Source organism: Neofelis nebulosa, chromosome 3, assembly GCF_028018385.1.
Source record: "Neofelis nebulosa isolate mNeoNeb1 chromosome 3, mNeoNeb1.pri, whole genome shotgun sequence".
Classification (NCBI taxonomy): domain Eukaryota; kingdom Metazoa; phylum Chordata; class Mammalia; order Carnivora; family Felidae; genus Neofelis; species Neofelis nebulosa.
In genome coordinates, this window is record NC_080784.1 from 35,848,293 (window position 1) to 35,868,044 (window position 19,752).

At 39.3% G+C, this 19,752-nt stretch overlaps 1 long non-coding RNA gene and 1 other non-coding gene across 5 annotated transcripts in view; one reads left to right on the plus strand and one right to left on the minus strand.

Annotated features, from left to right (window-relative positions):
• The window catches only part of LOC131506600 (uncharacterized), a 51,611-nt gene that overhangs the window by 29,782 nt on the left and 2,077 nt on the right, over window positions 1-19,752 (plus strand). For 3 of the 4 annotated variants that reach the window (XR_009259060.1, XR_009259058.1, XR_009259061.1), the window contains 3 exons: window positions 7,615-7,751; window positions 11,685-11,792; window positions 14,840-14,926. This is a non-coding gene — a long non-coding RNA (uncharacterized LOC131506600). The remainder of the gene's footprint in view (window positions 1-7,614; window positions 7,752-11,684; window positions 11,793-14,839; window positions 14,927-19,752) is intronic. The other variant, XR_009259059.1, reaches the window with a different exon arrangement.
• On the minus strand, window positions 2,644-2,750 carry LOC131508148 (U6 spliceosomal RNA). Its single transcript, XR_009259859.1, has one exon. It is a non-coding gene; the product is annotated as a U6 spliceosomal RNA (small nuclear RNA).

The window sequence follows — 19,752 nt, forward strand, 5'->3', positions numbered from 1 at the left end:
TCATGCAATATATATGAATTTGGAGACTTAGAAGAAATGGCTTAACAAAGGAGAAAAAATTGGCTGCAGTTTTATCAAATGTAGTGAAAAACATTAATTTACATATTCAAATAGCTCAGAAAACCCCAAAGAAAGATAAATATAAAGAAAATACCACCTGTGCACATCATAGTCAATGACAAAGAGAAAACTTTGTGCATGAAAAAAATTTTTTTGCATTCAGAAGAATGAAAACTGACTAAAAAAACCCTGAAGCCCAGAATCTTCAAAGTGGTAAAAACAAAACAAAACAAAACCCTATTGCCCCATTATTCATTTACATCCAGTGAAAATATCCTTTAAGAAAAAAGCAAGGGGCACCTGGGTGGCTCAGTTGGTTAAGCGTCAGACTCTGATTTCAGCTTAGGTCATGATCTCACAGTTGTGAGATCAAGCCCCACATCAGGCTCTGCACTAGGCACGAAGCCTGCTTGATATTCTCTCTTTCCTTCTCTCTTTGCCCCTTCCCTGCTTGCACATGCACTCTCTCACTCTCACTGAATACATACATACATACATACATACATACATACATATATACATATTTATGTGTGTGTGTGTGTGTATATATATATATATATACATATATATATGAAAAAAGTAAAATGAAAAATTATGGCAGATCATATTTTCCAAATATGGCCATAACAATAAATGTAACTAGAATAAACACTAATTACATGACTGAAATTCTCTGAAAAAAAATAGCAAACTGAAATTATAAGCTGTCTAAAACATACACACTTTAAATACAGAGTCCCAGATAGATTGAAAGTAAAAGATGGGAAATGATATACAGTGCAACCAGTAAGCATAAGAAAGCTTGGTGTGGCTATCTTAATGCCAAATAAAGTAGATTCAATACAGGGCCTATATTAGCAAAGGTAAAGAGGGATAAATACTCATAAAAGGGTCAATTCATCAGAATGACGTAACACTCAATATGTATGTGCTTAATAACAGAGTAAAGACGTGAAGCAGAAATGGACAGAATTAGTGGCAGAAATAGACAAATGTACAGTCACAGAGATTTTTAATACCCCTTGCACAACAATTCATAAAACAACTTGTCAGAAAAAAGATCAATAAAGTCATAGATGTGAAGAATTCATCAATCACCTTGATCCCACTAGCATTTACGGAGCACTATACCCAACAACTGTAGAATGTTTATTCTTTTTGAATGCACATAGTACGTTCACTAAGGTAAGCCATATTTAGACTATAAAGCAAGTCTCAAGTTTAAAAGAATTAAAATTGTACCACAGTACATTCTCTGATTGCAATGGAACTGAATTAGAAATCAATAGCACTAAGATATAAATAAAAGACCAGCATATTTGGAGTTTAAAGAGCATACTTCTTTTTTTTTTTTTAACGTTTATTTATTTTTGAGACAGAGAGAGACAGAGCATGAACAGGGGAGGAGCAGAGAGAGAGGGAGACACAGAATCTGAAACAGGCTCCAGGCTCTGAGCTGTCAGCACAGAGCCCGATGCGGGGCTCGAACTCATGGACCATGAGATCATGACCTGAGCCGAAGTCGGACGCTTAACCGACCAAGCCACCCAGGCGCCCCATAAAGAGCATACTTCTAAATAATCCCTTGGGTCAAAGAAGAAACTTACATGGAAATTAGAAAGTATTTCTAACTGAATGATAATGATAATGTAATGTATTAAAATTTATGGGAAGCAGCTAGAGCAAGTCTTACAGAGTGTGAATGTTTAAATTAGTAAAGAAAGGAATATAATCAGTTATCTAGTTTGCTACTTAAAAAGCTAGAAAAAGAAGAGCAAAGTAAGCCTAAGATAAGTAGAAGAAAAGTAATAAGGAGAAGAAATCTATGAAGTAAAAAACAGAATAAACTGAAAAACAGAGAAAATTAACATAGGTAGCATAGTTATTTGAAAGATTAATAAAATTTATAAATCTCTAACAAAATTCATCAAGAGAAAGAGAAAATACAAATTACCAAAATCAGCATAAAAAAAAGGATATCACTATGATCATTAAAGACAACAAGGGAATAGTGTGAACAACTTTATGCCAATATATTTGACAACTTAGATAACGAATTCCTTTCAAAACTTCACTTGTCAAAATAGACACATAAAGAAATAGAAGATGTGAATAGCACCACTTCTATTACAGTATTTGAATTTGTTATTAAAAATTTACCCCCACCGTCTCTCTCACACACACTCCTCCAAACAAAAACAACAAACTTCTAGGTCTAGCTGGTGGCATTGGTGAATGCTGTCAAACGTTTAATGAAAGCAAGGAAGAAATAATACCAATCTTCTACAACTCTCAAGAAAATTGAGCTTATTTTATAAGGCCAACATAACTCTGATACCTAAACCTTGCAAAGACATTACAGAAAGAGAAAAGTATAGACCAATATCCCTCACAAGAGATACACAAAAAATCCTTAGGAAAGTGTCATCAAGTCAAATCTAGCAATATGTATAAAGGACATATTGGCAAGTGAAAATCTCTCCATCCATGTCATCCCAAATGGCAAAACTTCATTTTTTATGGCCAAATTAATATTTCATTGTATATATATGTATATACACCACATCTTCTTTTTTTTTTTTTTTAAATATGGAACGCTTCACGAATTTGCGTGTCATCCTTGTGCAGGGGCCATGCTAATCTTCTCTGTATTGTTCCAATTTTAGTATATGTGCTGCCAAAGCGAGCACACACCACATCTTCTTTATTCACTCGTCATTGATGTAAATCCATCAATTTGATTTATCATTTTAGTAAAGGACACAAGTCTTTAATAGCTCAATAGATTAAGAAAAATATCTGGCAGCAATCAAGACAATGCTATATTGATACACATAATAGATCAATGGAACAGAATACAGAGTCCAGGAATGGACCGTATAGATGGTCAATTGAATTTCAACAAAGGGGGTAAGACTATTCAATGGGGAAAGAAAGTTTTTCAATAAATGATGTTGGAACAACTGGATAAATGTGTAAAGAAAAACGAACTTGAACTCCTACTATCCTGGGACACACAAAACTGATATGAGTGGAGCTGGAAGCTTCCTTGGGTTCCCTTCTCTCCTACCCCCTGCCCACCCCTTAAATCACTCTGTGAGCATTACAAAAGCAGGATCTAGACTTGTGTGGCTTTGAGAATACTGGACCCCACCACCCCCACCAACTTGGGCCCAGCAGAGCGCTGAGTGGGGACAACTGGTAGAGACTGACCCATGAGGGGACTCCCCTTCTTGGCCCACTGAGTTTCATATGGCAGTTAGTCACCAGCAGTTCTACATTCCAAGAGCTTTAAACAGTCTAACAGGGAAGGAAATCCAGAAGAAAGGCTGAAGTGGGTTTTTCCAGTTTATTTAAGCAGGTGCTGTAAGGTTGAGATGAGAACATGAAAACCTGAAAGGCAGATGATGGACCTGGAAGTACCCAAATGTGCAGAGTGGTGATTGGGGAGATGTGAAAGCCTACTGGCCATCTGAATTCCTAACCCACAAGTCATTGCCTCTGTGTCCATTCCAGTCACCCATCTGCTTTATGCCAGGCAACTCCTATTGAGATACTAAGATCAAGCCTCTGACTGAGAAGCCTCACACTGGGACAGAGCTGCAAAGTGACTCTGGATAAGTGACATCCATGCACCTGGTCAATGAGGAGCAGAAGCTGAGAGTGAGCAGAAAATGGTAGAGGAAGGGAGGAAGTTCAGGGTTTATGAACAGGTGAGACATTGGCCCTAGGAAGGGGTCTAGAACAGGAAGGGCCTTGAATGCTGACCTGGAGCCTAATTTCCCTGCTCAGACCAGAAGGTGCAGCACCTCCAATTGGCCCCACACTGACTGGGTAATACCAACTGGTGTGAAAGTAGGTGAGGCCAATGGGCTCCTGGCATTCACATAGAACCCACAGAGAGCAGTGCATGGGGATAGAGGCAGCTCCTGACTGCCATGTGCCTGGTGGCTGAGTGGCTGGGACAAAGAACACTCCTTAAAGGCTTGGAGCAGCAGGGACTCAGAGCACACTGACAGCCTTGGACACCCAGGGAAAGGTGAGTCCAGATGCCATTGCCAACTCAGGAGGGTGGGGGGCAGGCCTCCACTTTGGGGCGTCAGGACCATTGTCTTCCTCGTTTTCAGTGTCCTGCTGCTGGTGAGCCCCCACCGTGGTTCCTGGCCCAGGAAGGTGGGCCTGGTGGCCAGGAGCTGGCAGGGGGAGTGGGGGACATGGTGTGGTGGCAGTGCTTGCCCCAGTCATCAGCAGCAAAGGCAAGTCAGGGCAGGACCAATAGTGGGCAGACCCTGGGGAACAGCCTTCTGGGCAGCAGAACCTACCTGGACCCATAGAAGAACTAACACCCCTCCCCCCCCCCACCCCCCCCACCCCCCCGCCCTGCATCCTGGTCCCAAGCAGGTCTGGTTGCCCCAGAATGAATTCCAGAATCCAGGAAGACTCCACTGTGTGAAAGGTGAAATAAAATGGAGTCCCTTATGTCAAGGGGCTTTAAAATGGAGTTGGAAGGCCTTTCAGGAGATGCACCTCCTTATAATCCTTACTAGGTAGAACCATGAATTTTTTAACTGCAGCAAATTGCAAAGATTCCAAGGATTCTGCAAGAACACCTACAACTTGTTATAGTAAAGGACTTTTGCTTATTGATAGCCCTAGCAACCAATTATGTTTAGCCAAGATTAGCTTTCTGGCACCAACACTATAGCTGTGGCCCAAGGGTGCAAGATTCAGCCACTCCCTGCTAACAAAATCCAAAGGCAGAGAGACCGGGAGTGGTGAAACAAGAAAGGAATTTATTTCAGTGAGACCCAACACTAGGAAGGTAGTGGACTAGTGTCCCCAAAACAGTCCCCAAAGTGCTGAAAATTCTGTAAAGAAAATGTGGGGCAAAGGTTAGTGGATATGTTCATGCCTGTGGTAAAGGTCAAGTCCATCACTTTCTTGGAGTCAATCACATGGAGTCTTTATTGCTTGAGGGGTAGATTGGTTTTTGTCATGGGATGCTTAGCCAGTGGGGTCTTTTGCCTGAGTTAGAAGATAAGCTGGGGCAGAAAAAGATACGCTGGAAAGAATTTAATCAATTAGAAAGTACAGACAGAGGTAAAAATGGAGTTAGTGGAAGTCCTTTCAACACAATAAAAATTCTTGTAGGCAACAAACAACTTTTTCTTGTCTTTAGAAACCCCTAATTTTTGCTCCCTCGTGGGACATTATTGGGTTGTTACCCAAATATGTGTGCCCCGAATGGCAATTCTTTGATCCTAAATAAATTCTTTTGCTTAAATTATTGCTTCTTGACAATTTTAGGTTGACATTAGCAAGACTTGATGTGGCCTTTCTCTTCCTTTCCCTTTCCTTTCTTCTTTATGCCTCTGTTTTGTGAAAATTAATAAAGGGAAACCTCACTAAAACGGAGTCAGGAGGTTCAGCCAGAAAAACTCTCATGCCCTACCACTCCTCCTTAACTGCAGACTCAACAGGAAGAGACAGACCTTGAAGTGGATAGTAGTTCGCTATTCCAGTAGGAGGCTGGAAGGCAGCCCACCAGCCTAGCCAATGAGAGCCACAACTGATGGACAGCCACTATACTTTCAGCTCCCAGTTTACTCCAGTAGTCTTTGCATTTATAAGAACTTTCCCAACTTCCTGCTTTCCTCTATAAAAGAGCATTCTCCAACTTTGTTGGGGGAAGCTGCCTATGGTTTTACCCTGGCTTTCTTGTTCTGGATTGCAATTATCTGTTATCCTCAAATAAACCCAGCTTTTGCTGGTAAAATAGCTAATAGTTTTATATTTAAGGTTAACAGTTTACATTCTAAAACATGCAAACTGTGTCTATTTTTCCAATCAATTTTTACAGAAAAGCAACTTTCCCACCTACCTTTGATTCAGTTCCCCTGAGTGGCCACTGTGAGCAATTTACCGATTTTTTTCCAGTCACTTCCATCCATAGGAATGCATACAGGGCTCACAAGGTAAACCACCAATAATCATACAGCAGGACCCAAGATCTATCTTAGTTTAGGAGGCTGGTGTGAAGCTCTTGTTTTTATTTTGATTTTGATTTTGATTTTGAGAATGAAACTGGTAAGGATGTGCATCCTGAAGACACTTATTATGGAAATATATGCATACTTGGAATTACTTTCCAAGTTAGTGGAAACTCCAGCCAATTACCCTTTTCAAGGTTACTTTTACGTTAAAAAAAAAAAAAAGACAAACCCAAATCAAGGTTATAGAAATCATAAAATTGTAAATGTTTTCATTGAATAAATCAGCAAAAAATTCAGAAAAGCAGTAATATTTCAGAATTTATTTTTAAAATATCAGTTTATATTAGGTAGGGCCTGTGTTTACACTGCATGATGAATGGCTTATTTTAGTAAGGCTGTATTACTCCAGGATAAATGTAAGGATGACCTATGTAGACAAGGTCAAAAATCTAGATTTGATGGTTTGGGGAATGTAAGCCCAAACACGCCTGTTAGCCTCCCATAAGTCTTGCCTTTTTCTATGCATTTAAGATGCACTTCTTAAAATTATGAAGCTAATAACAAATTACATTAGCCGTTTTATGTCAGTACATTCATATTTATCTTCATTTTTTAAACAGTGGTATTTTATTGCATGATAGAACCAAAGATTATTTTATTCTTCCCTTTTATGCGTAGCTGCTTAGATTATACACTGGCTTTGGTTTTGCTAATTCCAACGTCATGATAGTAATTACACTTGTATTGATATAAAAAATGATTTTAGGATTTTGTTTTTATATCGGTAAATTCTTCTCCAAAAGAGAGTTGTTCCAGTTTTACACTCACATCACACATGCATAAGTGTAAGCATCCAGATTGAGGAAGCACCGAGAGCCCCCAACAAATTTAACCCAAGGGGGTCCACACCAAGACACATCATTAAAATGGCAAAAGTAGTGATAAAGAATTTTAAAAGCAGCAAAGGAAACAGTTACATACAAGGGAAACCCCATAGGGCTATCAGCTGATTTTTCAGCAGAAACTTTGCAGGCCAGAGGGAGAGGCATGATATTCAAAGTACTGAAAGGAAGAAAAGCCACAATCAAGAATACTCTACCCAGCAAGGTTATCCTTCAGAATAAAGGAGAGATAGGGTTTCCCAGACAAACAAAAGTTAAAGGAGTTCATCATCACTGAACCAACCTTACAAGAAATGTTAAAGGGACTTATTTGAGTGGAAACAAAAGTTCATAATCAGAAGTAAGAAAGTTATAAAAGGAAAAAAATTCATAGGTAAGTGCAAATATATAATGCAAGTAGTAGATTAATCACTTATAAAACTAATATGGAAGTTAAAGCACAAAAGCAGTAAATTCAATTATATCTACAAAAGTCAGTCAAGGGATCCACAAAATAAAAAGAAGTAAAGTGTGACATTATATACATAAAATATGATGGGGGAGTAATAAAAATTTAGTGCTTTTAGAATGGGCTCAAACTTAAGTGACCATCAATTAATATAGACTGCTATACATTATATATGAATCTAATCTAACCACAAACTCAAACCCTATAATAGATATGCAAAAATCAAGGAGAAAGGAATCCAAGCACAATAAAGGAAGCCATCAAACCACAAGGGAAGAGAGAAGAAAGAGAAGAAGAAAGGAACAGAAGAACTACAAAAGCAACCATAATACAAGTAACAAAATGGCAGTAAGTATATACCTCTCAATAATTACTTTAAGTGTGGATAGACTAAATGCTCCAATCAAAAGACATAGAAGGACTGAAATGGATTAAAAAGCAAAACCCATCTATGTGCTGTCTCCAAGAGACTCACTTCAGACCTAAAGACCCATGTGGATTGAAAGTGAAGGGTTGGAAAAATATTTGCCATGCAAATGAATGTGAAAAGAAAGCCAGGGTAGGGGCGCCTGGGTGGCTCGGTAGGTTAAGCGTCCGACTTCAGCTCAGGTCATGATCTCATGGTCTGTGAGTTCAAGCCCTGCGTCAGGCTCTGTGCTGACAGCTCAGAGCCTGGAGCCTGTTTCAGATTCTGTGTCTCCCTCTCTCTGCCCCTCCCCTGTTCACGCTCTGTCTCTCTCTGTCTCAAAAATAAAATAAAATAAAATAAAATAAAATAAAATAAAATAAAATAAAATAAAATAAAATAAAACGTTAAAAAAAAAAAAGAAAAGAAAAGAAAGCCAGGGTAGCAGTACTTGCAACAGACAAAACAGACATTAGAACAAAGACTGTAATGAGACAAAGAAGGACACTACATAATGATAAAGGGAACAATCCAACAAAAGGTTGTAACAATTGTAAATATTTATGAACCCAATTTGGAAGCACCCAAATACGTGTAACTACCATTAACAGACATAAAGGAAGAAATTGACAGTAATACAATAATAGTAGGGAACTTTAACACCCTACTTACATCAGGGGATAGATCATCCAGGCAGAAAATCAACAAGAAACAGTAGCTTTGAATGACACATTGGACCAGGTGGACCTAACAGCTATATCAGAACATTTTGTCCAAAAACAGTGGAATACACATTCTTTTCAAGTACACATGGAACATTCTTCAGAATAGATCACATGTTAAGCCACACAATAACCCTCAATTTTAAAAAAAGGAATGCATTGTGCCTGTTTCCTTTTACCCTTGTTACACTAAACTTTCATTCTTTGCTAGTCTAAGAGGTACAAAATGATGCACTACCATTGTGGTTTTGATTCCTTGGTGCTAACAGAGGTTTACAAGGATCCATGAGATTTCTGGGAGTAGATGATCAAGATACCTTGATTAGGTGGCAGGGGAGTGGAATCCCAGTCGTTCACCTGAACTATGTCACCTGGGGCCAGTTACTGGCCACAGCTCTACCTGTAATGAGATGTCACCCATGTCCTTGGGCTGTTGGAAGGATTACATCAGTTGGGACCCAATGCTGAGCTCTTTCCTAACCCTACGTCTTTACTCTGCATGTGCTAGAATGGTCCCACTTCTATTCTAGGTCTTTTCCTTCCAGCTCCCTCTCTCTATGACAGTAGGAATTGTGAGCTTCAGAGGCTCAGAAGCTCAGTTAGGCTGAATGGGCTCTGATATTGGAGCTGGACACAGTGGCCCTGCTCTGCTCCTTTCCAGCTTTGGGACCCTGGTGTGGCCCTGCTTCTTCAAGTGTAGAATGGGGAAGAGAAGAAAGCCTGCAGGGCCCTTTGTTAACTGCTGAGGGCTGTGTGGGCACTTCTGTGAGGCTGTGTGGGAGGACAAATCACATCCTCAGGGAGGATGTTGAGAGGGTCACAGGGCCACATGGTTTCCACCCTGGCAGTGGCTGCCACCTGCTTGTATTGGCCCCTTGGTATGGGCTCCCTGAGGTGGAGGCAGGAGCTTCTGAAAAGCTTCTGAGGGCTGCAGATGACTGGTCACCAATTATGGCAGCTTAAAAGTCTCACAATCTGATGACAGTTAGAGAACCAGGAAAGCAAGTGGTTTAATTCAGTCAGAGTTTGAAGCCCTGAGAACCAGAGGAGCCAATATGTAGATTCTAGTTTAGATTGAAGGTCTAAGGACCAGAAGTTCCAAGGGCAGGAGAAGATGGACATCACAGCTTTAGTAGTCAGGACCTCGAAAGATTACATGATGCTCACCCACTTTGGGAGGGCAAACTGCTTCACTGAGCCACCAATTCAAATGTCAGTTTCGTATGGAAACACCCTCACAGACACACACAGAAATAGTATTTAGCTGAATATCTGGACACACTGTGATCCAGTCAAGATGACACATAAAATTAACCATCAGAGTGTGGTTTTCTTTATATTGCAGTTGGTTGGATTTCTTAGACCTTTGGCTTTATAATTTATATCCAATTTGGAAAATTTTTGACCATTATTTCCTCAAATATTTTGCCCATTTTTTTTTCCTTTACTGGGTCTCCAATTGCATATATGTTAAATCCTTGATACCATTTCAGAGCTAATATAGGATCTGTTCATTTTTCCCTTATTTTTTCTCTTTGTTTCATTTTGGGTCTTCCTATTGCTCTGTCTACAAACTCACTGACATTATGCAGTATCTAATTTGCTCTTAATCCCATTCAGTGTATCTTTAATTACAGACATTGTACTTTTTTAATATCTAGAAGTTTCATTGATGTTTTTAATACCAGCCATTTCCTCCTGATCGTATTCAGGAGATTTAATACACTGAAGAATATTAAAAGATTTAGATTAGCTGTTTTAAGTTCTTCATTTAAATTCCATTATTTCTCTCATTTTTCTTGATTGTTTCTATTGATTGAATTTTTCCTGTTTATGGAGATTTTTTTTTTGCCATTTTTGATGTCTGGTAATTTTTTATTAAATAGTAGACGTTGTTAAATTTACTTTGTTGGGAATTGAACTTTGTAGTATTCATTTAAAGAGTGTTGGGTATTATTGTCATCAAAATTAAGAAAACTGAGTATCAGTTGGATCATCTGATACTACCTTTTAAACTTTATGGCTTGGGATACAGTTACCTTACTTGGGCTAATTTTAACTACTAAGACTCTAATAATAAACTTCTGATAACCAGCTGGCATCCCTTTATGCAGTTCATCCATTCTGATGAATGGGAGCAAAAACAATTCCAAGACCTGGGCAAGCCTCAACCCTTGTCCAGCCTGCTGATTTCTGATGGTCTCTTCTCTGCCTGGGTGGGTCCCTGTCATGCATGCACAGATGAGCACACATCCAGACACTGGACATCTGCAGAACACTTTCTGTTCAGCATCTTCTCCAGCCCTCTGCACTGCATTCAGCTTCTTGGAACTCCTGCCTGTGTCTCCTCAACAGAAGTCACAGGGCTCCCTTTGGGTCCCCTCCCTGTGCTGCAGCCTGGAAACTTTCCTTAGGGATTGCAACAAGGCCATCCCTAGGCTCACCTTCTTTGTTTCCTAAGAGAAGGTGTTCTTATTAACCCGCCAAGCAGCTAACAAGCCCTTTACTCAGGGAAAGTCTGGGCCCTTGGGGAGGGAAACAAATGACCCATGTTTATCCTAGTCCTGGGAGCTCACAGTGTGGTGGAGGAGATGAGATCAAGGACCTAAATAACTAAAGGAAAATAGCATGGGGTCTCGTCATCCTCACCTTATCCCATCTCCAGAGAGGCTGCGATGGTGTTGGGGAATGTTATTCACCTGTATTTGGACTCTGACAGAGTTGTTGCAAGATCCCAGGTTATAATATTGCTGGCCTGGAGGATGTGATTTTAATTAAAGTCAACCTTGTGGCTAATGTTTATACCAGTCACAACATGTACTTACAAACAGCACTTAACATGTGCCAAGCTCTGTTTTTCTGCCTCCCTCTCTTATACATACGCCGAACCATGAGCCCACGTCTACAAGTTGGCACAGTTGATCTCTGGCTACACCCTCGGTCTCCAGAAGCAGAGATAACCACAAACTAGAATGGCTTATCCTCTACTCTGCCCATTACTTTGACTTCTCTCTTGTCTGATCCTGTTCCTGTGGACTTTCCCCTCTATGTCCACTAGTGTCCCTACACCCATGGCATTGTCACCTCTGCCTGGGCAACCCCTCCAAGCCCTTTTCACTGTTGTCAACCTTGTTATCTGTGTGTCTGCCTCAGCTCCCTGTGACCTGGATCTTTCATAAGGAAAGGAAGGCCCATGTCATGTCACTGATGCTCCTTCTACAGTGTTGATCACCAGGCTCAAGACATGCCTTCCCCAGGTGAGTGGGTGGCTTGGGCTCTAGTTCTCTGTACTGACACTGACATGATCTTGTCCTGTTGTAGAGTATATTTAATGTGGGTGGTGGGAAATATGACAGGTAGGTTGAGGATAGAAAAGAGGTCAGTGAATATCATCCAGAGGAACTGCCCAGATCCATGAGCTCCAGGAGCCAGGTGTCAACTTTTCAGTGGGTGAGCCCTGATCACACTAGCACCATTACAGATATTTGTTTATGAAAATAAAATTGTTTGCTCTTTGGATGGGGGACGAGATGTGTGAACTCAGATGTGGCCTGAGGAGCTTTTGGTACATGTCTTAGTGGTTAGGGTAAGTGTTTAGGTTGTATCAGCCTGAAAAGGAAAGTGGCAGGTGACACTGATGTGAGGGAAACAATTATGATAACACTGTCAGGGGATGAATTGAGTTCAGTAGCCCAGGTTTCCTAACCTGAGAGGTGGCAGAGGTCATTAACAAAGTCAAAGAGCACCTGGGTGGCTCTGTCAGCTGAGCATCCAACTTCAGCTCAGATCATGATCTCACAGTTTGTGGGCTCAAGCCCCACATTGGGTTCTCTGCTGTCAGCATGGAGGCCACTTGTCTCCCTCTCTCTCTGCACCTCCTGCACTCACGCTCTCTCTCTCTCTCAAAAATAAACGAACAAAAAAAACAAAGTCAAAGAGTAAATTGGTAGAAAAGGGCTTAAGAATTAGGACTATGAATGTGATTTTGGAGACAGTAGTAGCATTTCATTGCCAGAAGACTGAATGAAGGTTTCAGGTCGAACAATGACAACAACTGGAAATGTACATGTTGAGAAAGGAAGAAAGAAAGATCACCAGAAATAGAAAATATGAACCAAATGTAAAGGACTGTTATATCCTCTTAATTTCTTAAAAATATATACAAATATTGTTACATTGTTTGTGTGGTTTATAACATGTATATAGGCAATTCCTAGAACAGCTACTGCAAAAAGAATGGGAAGCGGTAATGAATTGATCTATCTTGTAAGTCTCTTACTTTTTACACTAATATTATGCTATGAAATTCAGCAATGAAAAGGCATGAAGTATTGATATACAGAACAACATGTATGAATTTCAAAATAATAATTTGGAGTGAAAGAAAACAGAGAGAAAGGAATACATCCTCTCTGATTCCACCTATGTGAAAATCTACAAACTTCAAGCTATTCTATTGTGACAGAAAGTAGATCAATAGTTCCCTGGGTCCAAAAGGGTCAGGGCAGAAGGGAGGATTATCAAGGGGCAAGAGGAAACTTTAGGGGTGATGACATGGTCATTAGGCTGATTGTGGTGGCATTTCACAGATGCATATGTCAAAATCTATCAAATTGTGTAATTTAATGATGTGCAGTTTATCACATGTCAATTATTCCTCAATAATCTCTTTTTAAGAGCCTGTCAATAGACTGAAAACAATTAAGGTCGTGTATTTTACTACGTATACCAATTGTATATTCATGATGGAAATATGTATAGTGGCACCTGGCTGGCTCAGTTGTAGAGCATGCAACTCTTTTTTTTTTTTCAACATTTTTTTTTTTTTTTTTTTTTTTTTTTTTGGGACAGAGAGAGACAGAGCATGAACGGGGGAGGGGCAGAGAGAGAGGGAGACACAGAATCGGAAACAGGCTCCAGGCTCCGAGCCATCAGCCCAGAGCCTGACGCGGGGCTCGAACTCACGGACCGCGAGATCGTGACCTGGCTGAAGTCGGACGCTTAACCGACTGCGCCACCCAGGCGCCCCAAAGCATGCAACTCTTAATCTCAGGGTCATGAGTTCAAGCCCCAACTGGGTATGGAGCCTACTTAAAATTAAAAAAAAAAAATAGAGATGATGAAAATATGTATAGATGTAAAGCCAATACACATATAAAATGGAATTCTAAAAAATAATTAACATCAAAGTATGCAGGGAAGGAGGAACATGGGGGGGAAAGACTGGACAAACAAAACAAATGGTAACTTATACAGCTATTTCAACCATATTAATTTTTATGTTTACTATAAATCCCATAAACACTGCAATTCAAAAGTAGAAGAGGTTAGAGGAATGAGAGAGTGAGACCAACTACATAATGTCAATTAGAGATGCAATTTTTTTTAAGTTTTTATTTATTTTGAGAGAAAGAGTGAGCAGGGGAGGGGCAGAGAGAGAGAGAGAGGAGAGAGCAAGAATCCCAAGCAGGCTCTGTGAGTGCAGAGCCCAATGGGAGCTCAGTTCAGGACTCGAACTCACTAACCGTGAGATCACAATCTGAGCTGAAGTTGGATGCTTAACCTTAACCAACTGAGCCACCCAGGCATCCCTAAAGACACAATCTAAAAGCATGACACAGATATATTGAAAATAAAAGGATGGAAGAAGATATACCATTCAAATAGTAGAGGTAAGAAATCTGCTGTGGCCATCTTAATGTCAGATGAAGTTGACTTCAAGACAAAGAACATCCTGAGAAAAAAAGAAGGAACTTTATTTGTCCTAATGGAAGGGGAGGCAGAGGGTGTGGACACTGAAGCCAAATGCGTGGGGAGATTCCCTGAATGGAGCCCATGGAAGTTTTCTACAGAGAGCTACTTTCTCCTTGAGGTTAAGAAGTAAAGTCATTTGCTGAGACTGAAAAGCAGTGAGGAGGTGCTGGAGGAGAAGAGTAAGTGTGAAATGGTTTTTACAAAGCAGGAGCGTAAGGGGTCTGGGGACTCAGTGGCTCCAGAGCAGCAACAGGCCCATGTGTGGTTCCTGCATGTGTGGTGGTGTTTTGTTTTTAATTGAGAGATCATTGACACATGACATTATATTAGGTTCAGGTGTATGACATAATGATTTGATATTTGTGTATATTGTGAAATGATCACCACAATAAGTCTAGTTAACTTCCATCACCACACATAGTTACAATTTTTTTCTTGTGATGAGAACTTTTAAGGTCTACTCTCTTAGCAACTTTGAAATATGCAATACGGTTTATTAACTATAGTCACACTGCTGTACATTACACCATCAGGACTTATTTTATAACTGGAAGTTTATATCTTTTGACCATCTTCACCCATTTCATCCATTCCCCATGGCTACCACACCTCTGGCTACCACAAATCTGTTTGCTGTGTCTGTAAGTTTGTTTTGTTTTTTAAGATTCCACATATAAGTGAGATCACATGGTGTTGGTCTTTCTCTGACTTATTTTGTTGATCATAATGCCCTCAAAGTCCAGCCATGTTATCACAAATGGCAGGATTTATATATATACATGATATGTATACAAGATAATATACGTACCTCAATTTCGTATTCATTCATCAATGAATAAGCACTTAAGTTGCCTCCATGTCTTGGCTATTGTAAATAATATTACAGCAAACATGGGTGTGCATATGTCTTTTCAACTTAGCATTTTCCTTTTCTTTGGAGAAATATCCAGAAGTGGGATTGCTGGATTATATGTTGCTTCTATTTTTAACTTTTAAAGGAATTTCCATACTGTTTTCCATAGTGACTGCACCAATTTACAGTCCCACCAGCAGTACACAAGGGTTTTCTTTTTTTCTCCACTTCCTTGCCAGTTCTTGTTATTTCTTGTTTTTTGTTTGTTTTTATAATAGCCATTCTAACAGGTGTAAGGTGATACCTTATTGTGATTTTGATTTGCATTTCTATTAGTGATGTTGAGTATCTTTTCATGTCTCTGTTGGTCTCTGTCTTTGGAAAAATGGTGGTTCAGATGCTCTACTTTTTATTTTACTTTTTGAGAGGGAGAGAGGGCGCAAGTGAGCGAGGGTCAGAGATAAAGAGAGAGGGAGAGAGACAGAGGTAGAGAGAGAAAGTGAGAGAGAGAAGCGGGGCTCACCCAGGGCTTGTGTTTTACCCAAAGCAGGGCTCTTGCTCACCCAATGTGGGGCTTATCTGTCTACTTTTTAATTGGATTGTTTGTATTTTTGCTATTGAGTTGTATGTGTTCTTTTTTTTTTTCTTTTTTTTTTTTTTTTAATTTTTTTTCAACGTTTTTTATTTATTTTTGGGACAGAGAGAGACAGAGCATGAACGGGGGAGGGGCAGAGAGAGAGGGAGACACAGAATCGGAAGCAGGCTCCAGGCTCCGAGCCATCAGCCCCAGAGCCTGACGTGGGGCTCGAACTCACGGACCGCGAGATCGTGACCTGGCTGAAGTCGGACGCTTAACCGACTGCGCCATCCAGGCGCCCCTGTATGTGTTCTTTATATATTTTGGGTAATAACCCTATATCAGATATATGATTTGCAAGTATCTTTTCCCACTTGGTAGGTTGCCTTTTCATTTTCTTGATAGTTACCTTTGCTGTGAAGAAGCTTTTTAGTTTGATGTAGTCCCACTTATTTATTTTTGCTCTTGTTGCCTTTGCTTTTGGTGTCAGATTCAAAAACTAATCACCAAGATCTATGTCAAGGAGCTTACCACCTATGTTTTCTTTAGAAGTTTTATGACTTCAGGTATTATGTTCAAAGTCTTTAATCCACTTTGAGTTAATGTTTGTGTATGGTATGAGATAGTGATCAAGTTTCATTCTTTTGCATGTGGCTGTCCAGTTTTCCCAATATTATTTATTAAAGAGACTGCCCTTTCTCCGTTGTATGTTCTTGGCTCCTTTGTAGTGAATTAATTGATCTTATATGTTTGGGTTTATTTCTGGGTTCTCTGTTCCATTCCATTGATCCGTGTTTTTATGCCATATCTGTTTTGATACCAATACCATACCATTTTGATTTCTACAGCTTTGTAAGAGTGAATTTTTTGTAATATTAACAAGATTAATTCATCAAGGAGTCATAATAATCATATATGTATATGTAACTCATACAGTTTCAAACTACATGAAGGAAAAATCTACAGAATGAAAGGGAGATTATAACACCCCTTTATAAGCAGTTGATAGAATGATTACATGAAAACTCATTGAGTCATAAGAAATCTAAACATTATAAAGCATGTTGATTTAATTAACATTCATAGAGCACATCTGCAGTATCTACTTTAGATTCATTCTTTTCTAGTGAACATGGTACATTGACTAAGATATACCACGTCCTGGGCTATAAAACAAGTCTAAATTAAATGTAAGCGCATGAAATCATACAAGCACCATTCTCTAACTCAATGAAACTAAAGTGGAAATGAGTAACAATATCTAAGAAGACCCCCAAAATCTGTATATCAAGCAACACACTTTTAAATTATCCATGATTCAAAGAAGAAAAGGAACTGTAAAAACTTCTCTCAATAAATGCCAATGAAAATATAACACATCAAAATATGTCAGATGCTGTGAAAGCCAGCAATCAGATTAAAATGTATAGCTTTCAGTGCCTTTATTAAAGGGACAGAGGGTTAGAGGCAACAGAGTATGATTACTAATCGTTTCTTTTGGGTGTTAAAGAATATTCCAGAATTGATTCTAGTGATGGTTGTGTAACTCTCTAGATATAACAATTGAAATGTATACTTTAAATGAGTGATTTATATAAAGAATCATAATTATTAATTGTGTAAATTATATCTCACTAAAGCTGTTAAGAAAAGGAAGAAATATATAAAATCTGTGACCTCAAGATCAGCATTAATCAGCCATAGAGATAAATATAAATTTAAACCAAGTGAAGTAACAAGCATAGAAATCAGTGAAATAGAATATTCTGACACTGATTACTAGGAGTTGGCGCAGACTCCACAGGTTAAGGGCTTGGTCCCACATGACCATCCCCACTTCAGACTTCAATCACAAGCAGTGGGCTCCCACGTGATCCACACTTTTGTCTGACTTGGCTGTAAATTGGGGGTTCCCATGACCCTCTCCTCAGATTCAATAATTTGCCATAACAGCTTAAATAACTCTGGGAAACATGTTTATCGATTTATTATAAAGGATACAAATGAGTAGACAGATAAAGTACATTGGGTGAGGTCCAGAAGAGTCCAGAGTGCAGGAGCTTCTGTCCCTGTGGAGTTGATATGTACCACCCTCCCAGCACATGGATGTGTTCACCAACCTGGAAGCTCTCTGAACCCCATACTCTTGGGATTTTATGGAGGCTTCCTCACACAGTGCATTGTCAATTATTATCTCAATCTCTACCCCTCTCACTTTCCCCAGAGAATGGGGGTGAGGGGCTGAAAGTTTCAAACTTCTATCATGGCTTGGTCTTTCAGTGACCAGCTTTCACCCAGAAGCTGTCCTGGAGCCCACCTAGAGTGGCCTCATCAGAAAAAAAGACACTCCTATCGCCCCCATCACTGAGGAAGTCATAAAAGTTCCAGGTTCTCTGTTTCAGGAACTAGGGGTAGAGACTATACACACACACACACACACACACACACACACACACACACCACACACACTTCCATTATGTCACAGATACAAACAATAAAAAATACTACTGACAAAATGGAAAGCTGGTTTTCTGAAAGATCATCAAAAGTAATAAACTTCTAACTAGACTAACAAAAGAAAAAAGAGAACACAAAATTCCAGTATCAGGAATTAATGATTAATGTCACAACAAATTCTGCATCCATTAAAATGATATCAAGGGGATCTAGGGCACCTGGCTGGTTCAGTTGGTGAAATGTGCAACTCTTGATCTTGGGGTGGTGAATTTGACCCCCATATTGGGCATAGAGATTACTTAAAAACAAAATCTTAAAAAGGGGGTCTTACAAACAAATTCATGCCAATAAATGAGACAACTTGGATAAAGTGTATAAATTCTTTGAAAAATACTACTTAGCAAAATGGACACAAAATGAAAGTATAATCTGAATTATCTTGTACCTAGTTATGAATTGGGATTCATTATTTAAAAACTTACCACAAAGAAAACTGTAGGCCTGGGCTGTTTCACTGGTAAATTCTATAAATATTTATGGAAGAAGTAACACTAATCTTACACAAATTCTTTCAGAAAATATAGGAGTTCTTCAGTGGTTTATGAAGCCAGCACAGCCCTAATGCCAAAACCTGACAAAACATTTCAAAAGAAGAAATATACTAATTAATATCCCTCCTGAAATTAGATGCAAACATCCTGAACCAAAGTGAACTAAATTCAGCAATATTTAAATAAGATAACATATCAACCAACTGGGGTTAATCACAGGAATAAGTGTTGGATTAACATTTGAAAAATTAATCAGTGTTTTTCACTATATTAACAGTATAAGAGGAAAAATTATATGAATAGATGAAAGGATGCAGAAAAAGCATTTAACAACATTGAATCCCCCGTTCATGCTAAATGCTCCTATTATGTTAGGACATCTGATAAAGACCATTTTCTCATGCAGTCATATAGCAGATTAGGATAAGATGGAGCATGAGGCAATTTTCTGAAATAATGCTTATGTATCATGACCTCATAGGGCATTTGGGCTACACACACGATTGCATTTTTCAAAGCTCTTTGAGTGGTGCCCTTAAGAACTGGGCATTTCTCTTTTTGTAAGTTTTACCATGAAGAAAACTGTCAACAAATATTGAACCCTAGTTATTGAAATATATGAAGTATTAAGAGAAATGTACTGATATCTACAACTGAATTTCATCAGATGAATGGGCAGAGGGATGGATATGGAAAGAAATATGGAGTAAAGCAGATTTGGCAAAGTCTTGGTTATAGAATCTAGGTGGCAAATATATGGGAGTTCATTATATAAGTCTTTAAACTCTACTGAATTCTTGAAAATGTTCATAATGAAATGAGGGAAAGAGTCTGAGGAGGAGAACCGGGAAAGACAGGAGGGAAGAGCATTATGGGAGAAGAGAAAGGAGACCCCTCATTCCCTGGACTCAGAGGAGGCTCAGCCTGGAACAGGGAGGACATGAGGGACACACGGGAGCTTAGATGTCACCAAATGCTTGGCAGGCTTTATGTGGGAGAGGTCTGCATTTTACCTTGTTTAGATACCGT